At 49.3% G+C, this 12251-nt stretch overlaps 1 pseudogene; it reads left to right on the top strand.

The window, feature by feature from the left end:
- Positions 1-6289: 6289 nt before the first annotated feature.
- Positions 6290-8676, top strand: LOC124648895 (annotated as a pseudogene).
- Positions 8677-12251: the final 3575 nt, after the last annotated feature.

The raw sequence follows: 12251 nt of genomic DNA, 5'->3' as shown, positions 1-12251 counted from the left end.
CACGGGAAGCTTCGTCCGCCGCCACTCCAAGGCCAACCTTGACCCGAGATCGTCACGGTTGATCGGGAAATCCGATCCGCCGCCGATTTGTGGTCAACCGGAGGACATAGCTCCATCTCCGGCGACCTCCCTTTCGCCGGCGCGCCGAAGAGCCGCCGCGACATTAATGGTACGTCCGCCGGACTTGTAGAAGAAAAGGTAGTTTAGACTTAGGCTAGTTCCGGCTTACTTAGCTTATCACATGGGTGCAGCCGGAAGCATGTCGCCTAGCTCACCCAAGTGTACGGATAGTTCTCCAAACAGCCCTGAACTAAGTTCATTAGAACCAAGTTGTCCGGAACCTTTAGCATTCCTGCCACCATATGTTTCCGACATCAAGTTAGCTCAACCATTCTCCGCATCTTCCAGCACCACACTAGGACGGATCCCCACCCTCAAAGAGATCCAAGAAGAGCTCGAGGGACAAGCTAGGATGCAGCTAAGGTGCAAGAGGCGGAAGCGAAGAAGGCTTCCAAGGCCCGGATCCGAGAAGGCGAGAAGGGACAGTTGTGGCCTTGCGAAATCAAGGATTCGGAACTGAGGGACCTCCAAAGCGAGGGCATGATTTCTCCGCAATAGAGCTTCATGCGAGACTCCGACATCCCCAAACCAGACGCGGACGAACGGGTCCTGACCAAAGCCTGGGTTGAGCGCGGTCTATCGCTCCCCTGCTTGGAATTCTTCCTCTCCATCCTTTCCACCTACGGACTTCAACCTCATAATATCTGTCCGAACTCATATATACTCCTCTCGAACTTCGTGACGCTCTGCGAAGGGCATCTCGGAATTCGCTCGGACGTCCGCCTATGGCAATTCTTCTTCCGAGTGAAGAAAGAGACTAAGGACAAGGCCATGGTGAACTGCGGTAGCATGACCTTCATGCTCCGACCTGGTCGCATGTATCCACCTCACTCCTCTCACGAGTCCGTCCGGTACTGAAACGCCGGATGGATCTACGTGAAGAATATCGCAGTTCCGGGTGTCCATGATGGGCTGCCCAAATTCATCAACAAGCCTCCGGAAGAGCGTGACAGCTGGAGCTTTGTCCCCACCCTCGCCCAGTTTCCGATCTTGGAAAAAGCTGCGCGAAGGATCTCTTGGTTAGTCCACGATGGACTAACCGGAACTGAGCTCACATTGAGCTGGTTTTCTCGGCGGATCCAGCCGCTGCGGTACAATGCGCGCTTAATCTGCGCGTATACCGGGGCGGATGACCTTCTCTGAGTAACCTGCCACGACCTTCCAGCGGATTCTCTCAAGAGGAGAATCAAAACACTTGTGAAGATTGGCCGGGGCCAGCCGGTCCCGGAGTTAATAAAGGATATCAAGACCAACGACCAGTGCCCTCCGGTAAGCGCTTGTACCTTTGTTATTCTTAACTTCTCATTTTTTCGAAGTGTTCTAACTTATTCTTGATTTCTTCTCCAGCTCGATACTTTGGCGGAGGAAGATTTCCGCACCATACTCCGAGTCCCCGTCAGCGGCGAGGCGGCGGAGGAGGATCCGGAGGACGACGATGAGGAAGAGGAGCAAGCACCTAGAAAGGCTGCCCCTCGACCCACTAAGCGTCCCCGCGCCAAAGCTTCCGGCTCTGAAGCCGGAGCCAGGGGCGAGGCCTCCACCAAGAAGGCAAAGATTGTGAAGCCACCTCTGCTCGACTCAAGGAAGGCGGAGCGCGAGCGCCTTAAGCTGCTGACCACGGCAGGAAAAAGGTCGCGTCCGATCATCCCCGGCGCTGCGTAAGTTTCCGAGTTTGATGCTTTGTCTTTAACTTGTACAACTTGTTACTTATTTCCTTCACTTGCTTATAGGAACCCGATTACCACCACCGCGCAGACCAACGTCCAAAAATCTATCACCAGATACATGAAGAAATCTCCGGCTGTTGGTCCTCCAACGCCAGCTCCGCCAAGCACCTCGCACACTGCTCCCCAACCATCTCCGCCCCAAGCTGATCCTTCTCCCCCTCCTGCTACCGAAACTCAAGTGGAGATAATCCCGGTGAGTAGCGAAAAGGTGGGCGGAGAAAGCTCCGGATCAAAGCGACCTGCTCCTGAAGAAGCTCAAGTGCAGGGCCAGGAAGAAGCGGAAGTTAACTCTTCCGGAAAGGCTGAAGCTGCGGCTAGTGATGCCATAGTTTTTCCGAAGAACTTCGGTGATCTGACCAACCTTACCTCCACCCCCAAGGCTTACGCAACCAAGTTTTTCAACAAGCTTACTGATGCGGAAAAGTGGAATAACAAGATCTACTCAACGCCATGCTGAACAATGCCTAGGGGAAGCCTGACGCTGAATTGTCATAGATTCAAAACATCAAAAAGGAGGTCGGCCAATTCTGCAACCAGCTCCTCTGCAAGCACAAGGTACTTCCTAGTAGCCCCCAAGTATGTAGGCGGAAACTAGTCGATAATTAGCACCTAAATACTTAGAAATACTCAAACTGAATAAGATTTTAAAGTGTCACAGTAGCCCCCAAGCGTTATGGCAGAAAATTTTCCGGCAATAATGCTTCAAAAGGATCCCGGAATTTACTACTGGTCTGTTTCTACTTACAGGAACAGCAGGCCCTGCACTATGAGCTGCCGAACCGGAGATGCCGAGGTCGTAGCCGAAGAGGATGCCGCCGCTGCCGGCGACGACGCAGGTGAGCACCACGAATGGCATCACCCGACCACTGTAACCCTCGCCCCCGGCGCCGCCCGGCACCTCCACGAACGCCCCAATCGCCATCACTCCTTTCCCTTCCTCTCCTAGTCCAAGGTAGTCTAGTTGATATGACAGAGGAAGAGAGCCATCGATTTATTAGGGGGATGGATGCTGGAGTGTGCGCATTCCGGCAGAAACTGCCGCACGACACCGGCGAGGTTGACACCTTTGACTACTCTATTTTTTTTAGTTCTTTTTAGGGGCTATTTTTTTAGTGTTCTCCTTTGAGGACATCTCCAATCTCCGGTGGTCGTCGGCCCAACGGTCCATTTCTATCTGTTTGGATCGGTGGCGCGGTCCGGTTAGGTTGGTCGGGTCGTCCAACGGCCTGATCCAAATCGCCCTTCTGTGATGACGCTCTGCCTCTAATGGTGATAGAACCCTAATGGGGTCGTCGGCATCGCGCGCGCCGTAGATAGTTTTCGCGCATCCATTTGGTTCCCACCCACGGCGGCTCCGGTTGCCCGCCCGCGTGCTTGTTTCCCGCTGCGGCCGGAATAGTTCGCACGTCCGGCGGCCATTTTTCGCCCAAGAACGAGGCTATAAATGGCGACCACCGGCGCGACGTCACACCCAATCGACGCCAAAAAACACATGATTCACCGAAATATCTCCAACTGGGACCACATCAGGGAGATGTGCCGCTCCCGCTGGCCTCGTCCGTCCGATGAGGACGTCGAGATCATGGCCACGGAGATGGCCCACATGGTGAGGTACAAGGTGGCCGCCTTAGAGCACGAAGGCAACGTGGCGCAGCAAGCGCTGGTGGAGGTGGTCGAGGCAGCAGCGCAACAGGCTCAGCAGGCGCTGCATCAGGTGGGAGCAAGCGGTGGCCAATGAGGCCGCGGCGGCAGCCGTGTGTGCCTAACGCCACGAGGCGGCCATGCCGCTCTTGGGGTCTGCGGCGCGCAATGCGGCCACCATCGTCGTCCAAGAGCGACGCCGCACTGTGGTGACGTCCAGGGAGGCGACGGTGGCAGCGATGGAGGCAGCGGCGGTCGATGCAACCGCTAATGCGGAGAAGGCGGCCCGTGACAAGGCGTACCACCGCGCCGCCGACGATGTAGCGGGGGAGGAACGCGTGGCGGAGGCGGCGGCGTTAGCCATGGCTTGGTCTCTCCTCAGCAAGGAGGAGGAGGATTGGCACGTGCGCAAGACACACTGTAGGTCCGCCACAAGAGACCCCGAACGCCGGGAGCACGACGAGGAATCATCCGCGGCGATGCAGGTGAGGGCAGAGGCGACGACAATGATGTTGCGCGACGTGGCGCGGCAGGCGTCAGAGGCAGCATCGGAGGAGGCGACGCGGGCGGCGACGGAGGAGGAGAGGAGGGCGCACTGGGCTGCCGAGCTCAACGCCGCCTTGGCCCGCCGTGAGGACGAGCGGCGCCAGGAGACCCAATGCAGGGAGAACCGTCGCCGGGCACGCCACCAGGAAGCAGCCATATGGGTTGCGCGGGCGACGCTGGATGAGAACGACATCGCCGGCGGGGAGGTGTAGAGTAAGGCCGGAGTAGTGTAGCGGCCATTTATTTTCAGTTTATGCAAGCCTTTTGTAAAATTGGATGTCGGTTGTTAATGAACAATTAACTGGTTATGTGTCAGTTACATGTCATGCCGGACCTAATGGCCGATGGCCGGACATGCGAGTTGTCCGTGCAGCGTCCACGCTGACGTATCCATTTCCCAAATCTATAATATCTAAATGGGAGCAACCCACTAAATTGAATTCTCTCAACATGCAAGGTGTCCACCTCATCAAGCATCCCTAAGCAATCATAGCTTGCCACCTAAGCAAATCAAATAGATGATCTCCACTCTTATGCAGCTATTCCATGTCATTAAATTTATTTTTATTAGCAATGTATTAATTTCTGTAGTAGAATTGCATGCGGTACTTACTTTGGAAATGGACTCAATTCAGCCCACGTACTATTCATATTATCCAAGAAGACACACAACGATTCTTCTCACTGAATAATAAAAGAGTAAGAAACCATTCGTCTCCCTGGCTACTGGCATTGATGCCGCACCTGGCTAACCTCACGTATTCAGAGCTTCTCATCCCTCTCTTTATCTTCTGCACCAGATTTTCCTCTTCCTCTTCTTCACTAAATATAAATAAATGCAGGAATTACAGATGGTATTTGTTCTCCTATTTAAGCAAGGGATCTCTTTCATTTTGACCGCAGCTAGCACCCCTGCTCGAGGGGATTAGCTAGAAAATCAGGTATCGCCCTCGGAAATCAATGTGCCGGGGAGGCGGCGAATTCAACCCCGTTGTCGACACCAATCGCCTGGTGGTCCTGCCTGCACATCTTTTTCATCCTATTTCACCGGCAAATTAGGATGAGACATCAACGACAAGCTCACCCAGGGCCGGCCCTGGCCCTTGGCAGGGTTGGGCGGTCGCCAAGGGCCCAGGCCTGAGGGGGGCCCAAGATGGAGGCTTTTTCTCTATGCTATATGGGCTGGAAAAAAAATAGTCATCAGGCCCAACTCTATCTAGAAACGAAATACGTGAAGTTACTCCTGCCCGTTCGGCTGCTCCTCGCACGGATCCAATCGCCCGATCAGCCTCGCGAGCCGAAGAGTCGCCGCGTCCGCGTGTGTTGCGTATCGCCTCGCCAGTCAAACTCATTGCGTGCGTTGCGTATCGCCCTGCCGCCCTCGCCTCGCCAGTCCTCGCCGGCCGATCCATCTTCCGGTCTTTCCTCCCTGCGTTCGGCTCGCCCGGTCACCATGCCCGTCCGATCTTTTTGTAAGTCCTCAACTGATTCCCGGCTAATTCTTTCTTGTAATCTAGAACTATTTTTAGGGTTTTGATTTGAGGTAAATTCATTCATCACTATAGGTGTTACACTGTTACAATGCCACCAAAACAATTGTCTGGTGCTGCGAAAAAAAGGAAGAGAAAGCAAGATGAAAAGATTAGGGAATCGCAAAGAGGCGATTTGAATAAGTATTTTCCAGTTAAAAGTAATGTTGATGTCAACAACAATAATCAGAGGCCAATATCTGATTCGGGACAAGCTGATGAGGATAATACAGATGGAGATATTGAGGTCCATGAACAGTCCTCAAATAATAGTAAGTTTCTCTAAACTGAAGCTACTAAAAAATTGTTTGAGGTCAACTATGTTACAAGACAGATTGAATGGCTTGGCTACATGTTGTATTGAGAAAGATATCTTGGAAAGCATTGATCTTGAAACAATTCTCAATGATTTTGCATCGAGGAATGCGCGGAGAAGCTTTTTGGAGAAGCATTGAAGCATAATTGTCGAAGTACTCATGGTAATTTGGTCTTTATTTGAGGGATTTTTCTTTTTTGACATGGTCAGTGATCTTGTTGATTCTGGGCTGTCGTTGCTGTTGCGTGTGCCCACTTGAACTCAACCCGATCGGGCTCTACCTGGGCCATTCGAGCCCATGGACTCTACTGCTCTGACGCATTAGCTGGGCCAAAGAGTAACTTACCAGCCAGTTACGCTTGGTACCGGATGCAACCGTAAGATCCGATCTGCCGGTCGCCGCCGGCGAGATGGACCTGCCGGCGAACCGCGGCCGGTGGCGGAGGCGGAGCGCCCGGTCGAACGTGCCACTCCTGGTGGCCCTCCTGCTGCTCCTCCTCCCGGCATACCTCCTGCTCTCCTCCGCCTACTCCTCCCTGCTCCGCTCCCTCCTCCCCTTCTCCGCCTCTCCCTCTCCCTCCAGCAGGGGCGGCGGCGTCCGGAGGTGCGGGCGCTCGGCGGAGCTGGATGGGGAGAAGTTCCTGTGGTACGCGCCGCACAGCGGGTTCAGCAACCAGGTGGGCGAGCTGCACAACGCCGCGGTGGCTGCCGCGCTGCTCAACCGCACCCTCGTCGTGCCACCCGTGCTCGACCACCATGCCGTCGTCCTCGGGAGCTGCCCCAAGTTCAGAGTCTCCGATCCCGCAGACCTTCGCGCCGCCGTCTGGGACCACGCCATGCAGCTCCTCCGGGAGCGGAGGTAAACCTCACACTACACCTTCTCTGAGTTACGTTTAGCCGGTTGGTTCAGTGCGGAAATTGATTGAATTCCGAATGATGACACGTCTCGCTTGCTGCTTGCGTCGGGTGAAATGATGTTGATTATGCGACATACTATTAAAGCTTCGTTACAGTATTAACAATGCATACATAGCATTTTTCATGATTTCTTTTTTTTGAGAAACATTTTTCATGATTTCGGATCACACTGTTTTTTCCCCCTGTAATTGATGGAGACTCCATGTTTTGAGATTGCTGCCAAGAGAAATCTAAATCTAGAGATGTTATTTAGTTGCTGCACACTTACGCTGGTAGAGTACTCACTTTACTAACTAGCACAATGGTGATATAACTTTTTGCTTCCACAGTCTTCACTATAGGTTTCCATCTTCTCTATGAATCAGAAAGACATCATGAGAATCAAGTATTGATTCTGACCTTTGTGTTCCAGGTATGTTTCGATGGGTGACATAGTTGATCTATCACCTGTAAAGGCTTTGGTTAAGACAATTGATTTCAGAGTGTTTGTTTCATTATGGTGTGGCGTGGATATGCGGAAAACTTGCTTTTCTGGGTTGTGCTGCGCTGTTTCTGGCGGTAAATCATCGCCAAGTGACTATGGCAGATGCCGATCTTTGCTGTCTGGTTTAGAAGGTAGTGAAAGTAGTGCTTGTGTGTATCCTGTTCAGGAGGACTGTAGAACGACGGTGTGGACATATCAAGAGAATAATGATGGAACACTGGATTCGTTTCAGCCAGATGAAGAGTTAAGAAGGAAGAAGAAGATTTCATACGTTAGGAAGCGCAAAGATCTATACAAGGGTTTAGGGCCTGGTTCTAAGGCTGGGGATGCTACTTTATTGGCATTTGGTACCCTTTTTCAGGACCATACAAGGGATCAGAGTCTTACTTTGATATCCATGAGTCACCAAAGGACCATAGAATACAGACTGTACTTGAGAAAACTGAGTTCCTTCCTTTTGCCCCAGAAATCATGGCTGCAGGGAAGGAGTTTGCTAAGAGCACGATTAAGGAGCCTTTTCTTTGTGCACAACTAAGATTGTTAGATGGCCAATTTAAGAATCACTGGAAATCTACCTTTTCTGCCCTTAAGGATAAATTGAAAGCTCTTGAGTTGGAGATGAAGAGAAACAAGTCTGGTGGTCCTATTAACATGTTCGTCATGACTGATCTTCCTCCAGCAAACTGGACAAAGACCTATCTTGCAGATATTGCAAAAGACGAGAAATATGAACTGTACACCCTGAAGGAAAATGATGTTCTACAAACTGCAGAGAAGCTTATGGCTGCTGAACATGGCCTAAGGTCTGGATTCTTTCCAAAGATTGCAGAAAGATCGAACGAGGATTGTCATCCAGTTCAACTGCCTGAAATTTTGTTATATGTCGAAGAATCTGTTTGCAGCTGTGCCTCTCTAGGGTTTGTGGGGACCGCTGGATCAACAATAGCAGGAAGCATAGAAACAATGAGGATGAACAATGTCTGCAAATTATAGGAGAAGTGCATCCTTTGAGCAACCTGCCAGAGAGCTAACTGGTTGTACTTATGGAGTTTGATATCAGTAGGGGCTGTTGCACTACAGAGAGCTGAATCATTGCAGATTTGAGACTAAGAAACTAGTGACATGCTCAGGTTCTACGATTCTACATTGTTGACCATCTACTGCCATGCGGAATAGTATACTTCAATTCATTCCCTCTTTTTCCTTTTTTTCGGTTGTGTAGATAGATAGTGTTCATGTTTGTGAGCTGTGCCTTCATTATGTTGCGTTTCATCCACCAATTTTTGTCACGGAGGGTGAGGATAGTCATATCTTGTATAGAGAACTATTGGAATGAAACAGATTTTATGGGCTCTCTCTTGCTATAGATTCATCAGCCATGCATGTCCTTATTTATGAAGTTCTCTTGACTGAAATAATATTTATCAAAAAATGGACTTTAAATATAGCTAACTCGTTGTGTACATCTCATTGTATATTAGTCAGAACTTGCCATGAAATAAGCTCCCAATAGTCCAAGAAGCTCTACATAGCTAGTAATGGTTCATTTGCTAGTCAGTTACTCATGTCAACAGAAACGTATACCCCTTTTATGATGTGTCATTTGAAACACACTAGTGTCTTTTGCGGATAATCAAATCACAACACGTTTATTTTTACTTCTTTTTTCCCCTAAGATTTTCAGCTTGTCCTAGGCTGCCGATTGCTCCCCATCATCAAGTGTAATATGGTATAATATATTACAACCTGTGTGAATAACATATCTAGGATCGTAATTTCTTGTATTAATGCATAAGCTACATCAGTATGATGACAATTTGGACTGCCTGATCAAACACTTCTCCCTTTCGATCTGGTTCACTGCTCCACTCCTCTCGTCCACATGGCTGATCCTCCTTTCCCAAATTGGTAATCTACACTCCCTTCGTTCCACAATTCTTGTTGTAGATTCAGACGTATCTATGCACAAGATATGTCTAGATACATATCTAAATCGGGACAAGGATTTTGGAACGGATGGACTACTTCGTAGTAGGGCCTGGCCATCTGCCTGATCCTCACCCTCTCATCTCCACCCTTCTCCATTAAACCAATTTCTCTATCATTATAGTCATTTCGGATATTTTTGATCATTGTAGCATGGAAACCATGCATGTATGCAATAATTCTATTAATGTGTGTGCGATAAAATAATAATATAATTCATTAATACAACAACCAGGGAAAAAGTGCAACATTTGAGGTACTTTACTAGAACAAATGACAAACACATGTGTGGAACATGCAACAGTCCTAACAAATAGAGGTTGCACTATGTGTTGTCTCATGTTGCACATGGAAAACTGATACTACATTGTAGTACAACCAACCGCATTAAAGTCTCATAAAAAACCATAATTGGTCACGCCGCAGTTTCTTCTTCCAAGATTTTAAACAAGCTTATTGGGTCATTGGTGTTCACTTCTATAAGAAGGCAACTGAGGTAGAAGCCCTCGCCATTGCCCACTAGGTTTCGGAATCCCAACGATGGGGCTCCTCCTCGTTGTTGCAAATGATGGGCTCAGAAATGGACGCTTGCCAGAGATGATGGGATCATTTATGCTCACGTTCATGAGTCGCCGCGGAGGGATATGCATTTCTTTGGGGAAGCAATCAATCAAAGTTTGCAAGAGAAGGCAGTGGAAAAATATTTGGTAGGTTTCCATCACGTGGATCTTTTTCAACGAGCAGGTAGCGTCTACACATCCAATGATGCAACAAATATTTCCTTTTGTGGGATGTCTCAACAATATGATTCGTGTTAAATATAGGATCACAAAATGATTGATGACGTGGCACTTCCTAGTTAAGCGGAGGGCGCTCTGTAAACTTATTAACGCCATCTAATTAATTTTCCCCTTGAAAGGTTGCCTAGGCCGGTCTTGTTGTGGTTGCCGACTGTCCGACCCGCTTCCTCGAATCCTCCGCCGTTGGTGCTATATAAAGCATTCCCCTTCTCTACCTTCCTCTCGTCTTCCTCGGCGAGCCATTTTTCTCTTGGCCTTCTTTGTATGAAACCATCCCTACCGACTCTGGTTGTCTCACCGGCGACCAGGGGGGAGGGGTGTGTGGGGGGGGAGGTCGTGGATAGGGGCCAACATAGGTTGGCACCTACACAAATATGAATAGATCATATACTTCTTTCCCTTTGATTTGCCCATGTGAAGTTGCTGGTATGGGAAATTCCACCCTCCTACATATTTTCTTTTGGTGTCGGCAACGGTCTCCTCCACCTCTACTATCAGTCGACAATACCAACGGAGGTTTGCTCGCAACGGAGACTTGATCTCCCCTCCGCATGCAGGGGAGATATTCCCCAGATCTAATTGCGTCAAGAAGAGGGTAGACATAAGTTCAACACCAATCTCGTTCATAGTCAAAAACAAGCTTCAATAGAAAGAAATTTCTCTCTAGGATATGTTGAATCGGCGTATCCAGAAGTTCCCATAGCCGAAGGAGCGTTCCATATATGCTCAATCCCAGGTGAGTTCACTTTATTACCTCTGTAGAACTAACCACCCAGGTCCACTCAATGTGTCGAAGGGAAAGATCTAGTGACCATGATGTAATTCCTAACTTCTTAGGGGGCATATAACTTTTTGACGTGTGGCTTGTTGTACTATATACTCCCCTCCGTGTCTCACGAACTATGTCGAAGGTTTGTTAAAATTTGGATGTATCTATTATTATTTAGTGTCTAGATACATCTAAATTTTGACAAACTTTCGACATATTTCGTGGGACGGAGGGAGTATATTGAACTTTTCCATTACATAGGACCAAAAGATAATTATAACTTTTTCATTGGCAATTTTGGTAACGGAAGCTTATCCCCAGGTTTTGGCCATACCTTTTACATTTACGAGAAGGCATTCATAGTAGTAAAACAATACCCGCATTAGTTAAATAATCATAAGAAAAAGCCAACTATTGCACACAACATGCATGCACGGTTAATGGCTTCATCTCACTCTGTTGAGCTGGATGCACATCTGTATGTGTAGCCCCCTGCGGTGTACGTTCCTTCCTTGCATGCGAGCTCCTTTCCACGTCTTTGTGCGCCTAATCCGCAGGTCTTTCCAAAACTGCAGCAAAACAGAAAGCTGCGCACACAAACAAAGTAAGTTAGAGCAAGCTTCACGGTTAAGGTACCTCACACAGCCGATCAGCGAGTGAGGCGCGATGGGTTTTCCATGTGATCAATCGAGGACGACGATCGGGGTGCCATGTGTCCGCCGAGCCGAGCCGTGTCCGCGCCCTGGCTTGTCTCGTAGCCGCAACAAACCTCCGTGGACGCACTCATGCCACAGGCCGGAGCTAGCTGTCCCGCTGGCCTTTTTATACCCGTCCTCGCCGTGCCATCGCCATTTCCATCAGTGAGCGAGAGCGAGCAGATCGAGGTACCTAGCTCGCTAGGTAGCCATGTCTGGTGCAGAGTTTCCACGCGACCGGACAAGGATCGAGAAAGACGAGCAAGCACTCATGGAGATGGAAAAGAGGGGACGCGCCATGTTGTCAGAGGCCATGAAGGAGAAGAAAGAAAGGGAGAAGAAGGACAAAAAGGAGAAAGGTATGGTCTACAATAAAGCAAGTGGAGAAACTTGGTTTGTACCGCGCGAAGAAATAGTTGCCGCGGAAGAGAAAGAATATCAAGTTCGCAATGAGAAGATCATAGCCAATCTAGAAGCTATCAACAAGCGTGTCCAAGAAGCTGAGGTACATGCCCCTGGCTCGGCTGACCATATCAACTTGCTTCGTCGGTATCTTGAACAGCTTGACATGAAGATCGCATCGGATACGGATGCAAGATCCCGTATGAGTATGCATACTATTAATACACTTGAAGAGATGAATGAGAACTATCGTGAATACATATCTCAACTCGAGAAGATAAATGGAGTGAAGGAACTTCGCATCGTGGCCTTGGAACG

The sequence above is a fragment of the Lolium rigidum genome, chromosome 4 (assembly GCF_022539505.1).
Source record: "Lolium rigidum isolate FL_2022 chromosome 4, APGP_CSIRO_Lrig_0.1, whole genome shotgun sequence".
Classification (NCBI taxonomy): domain Eukaryota; kingdom Viridiplantae; phylum Streptophyta; class Magnoliopsida; order Poales; family Poaceae; genus Lolium; species Lolium rigidum.
Note: the sequence above shows the minus strand (reverse complement) of the source record. Positions and strands in the feature narration are given on the sequence as shown.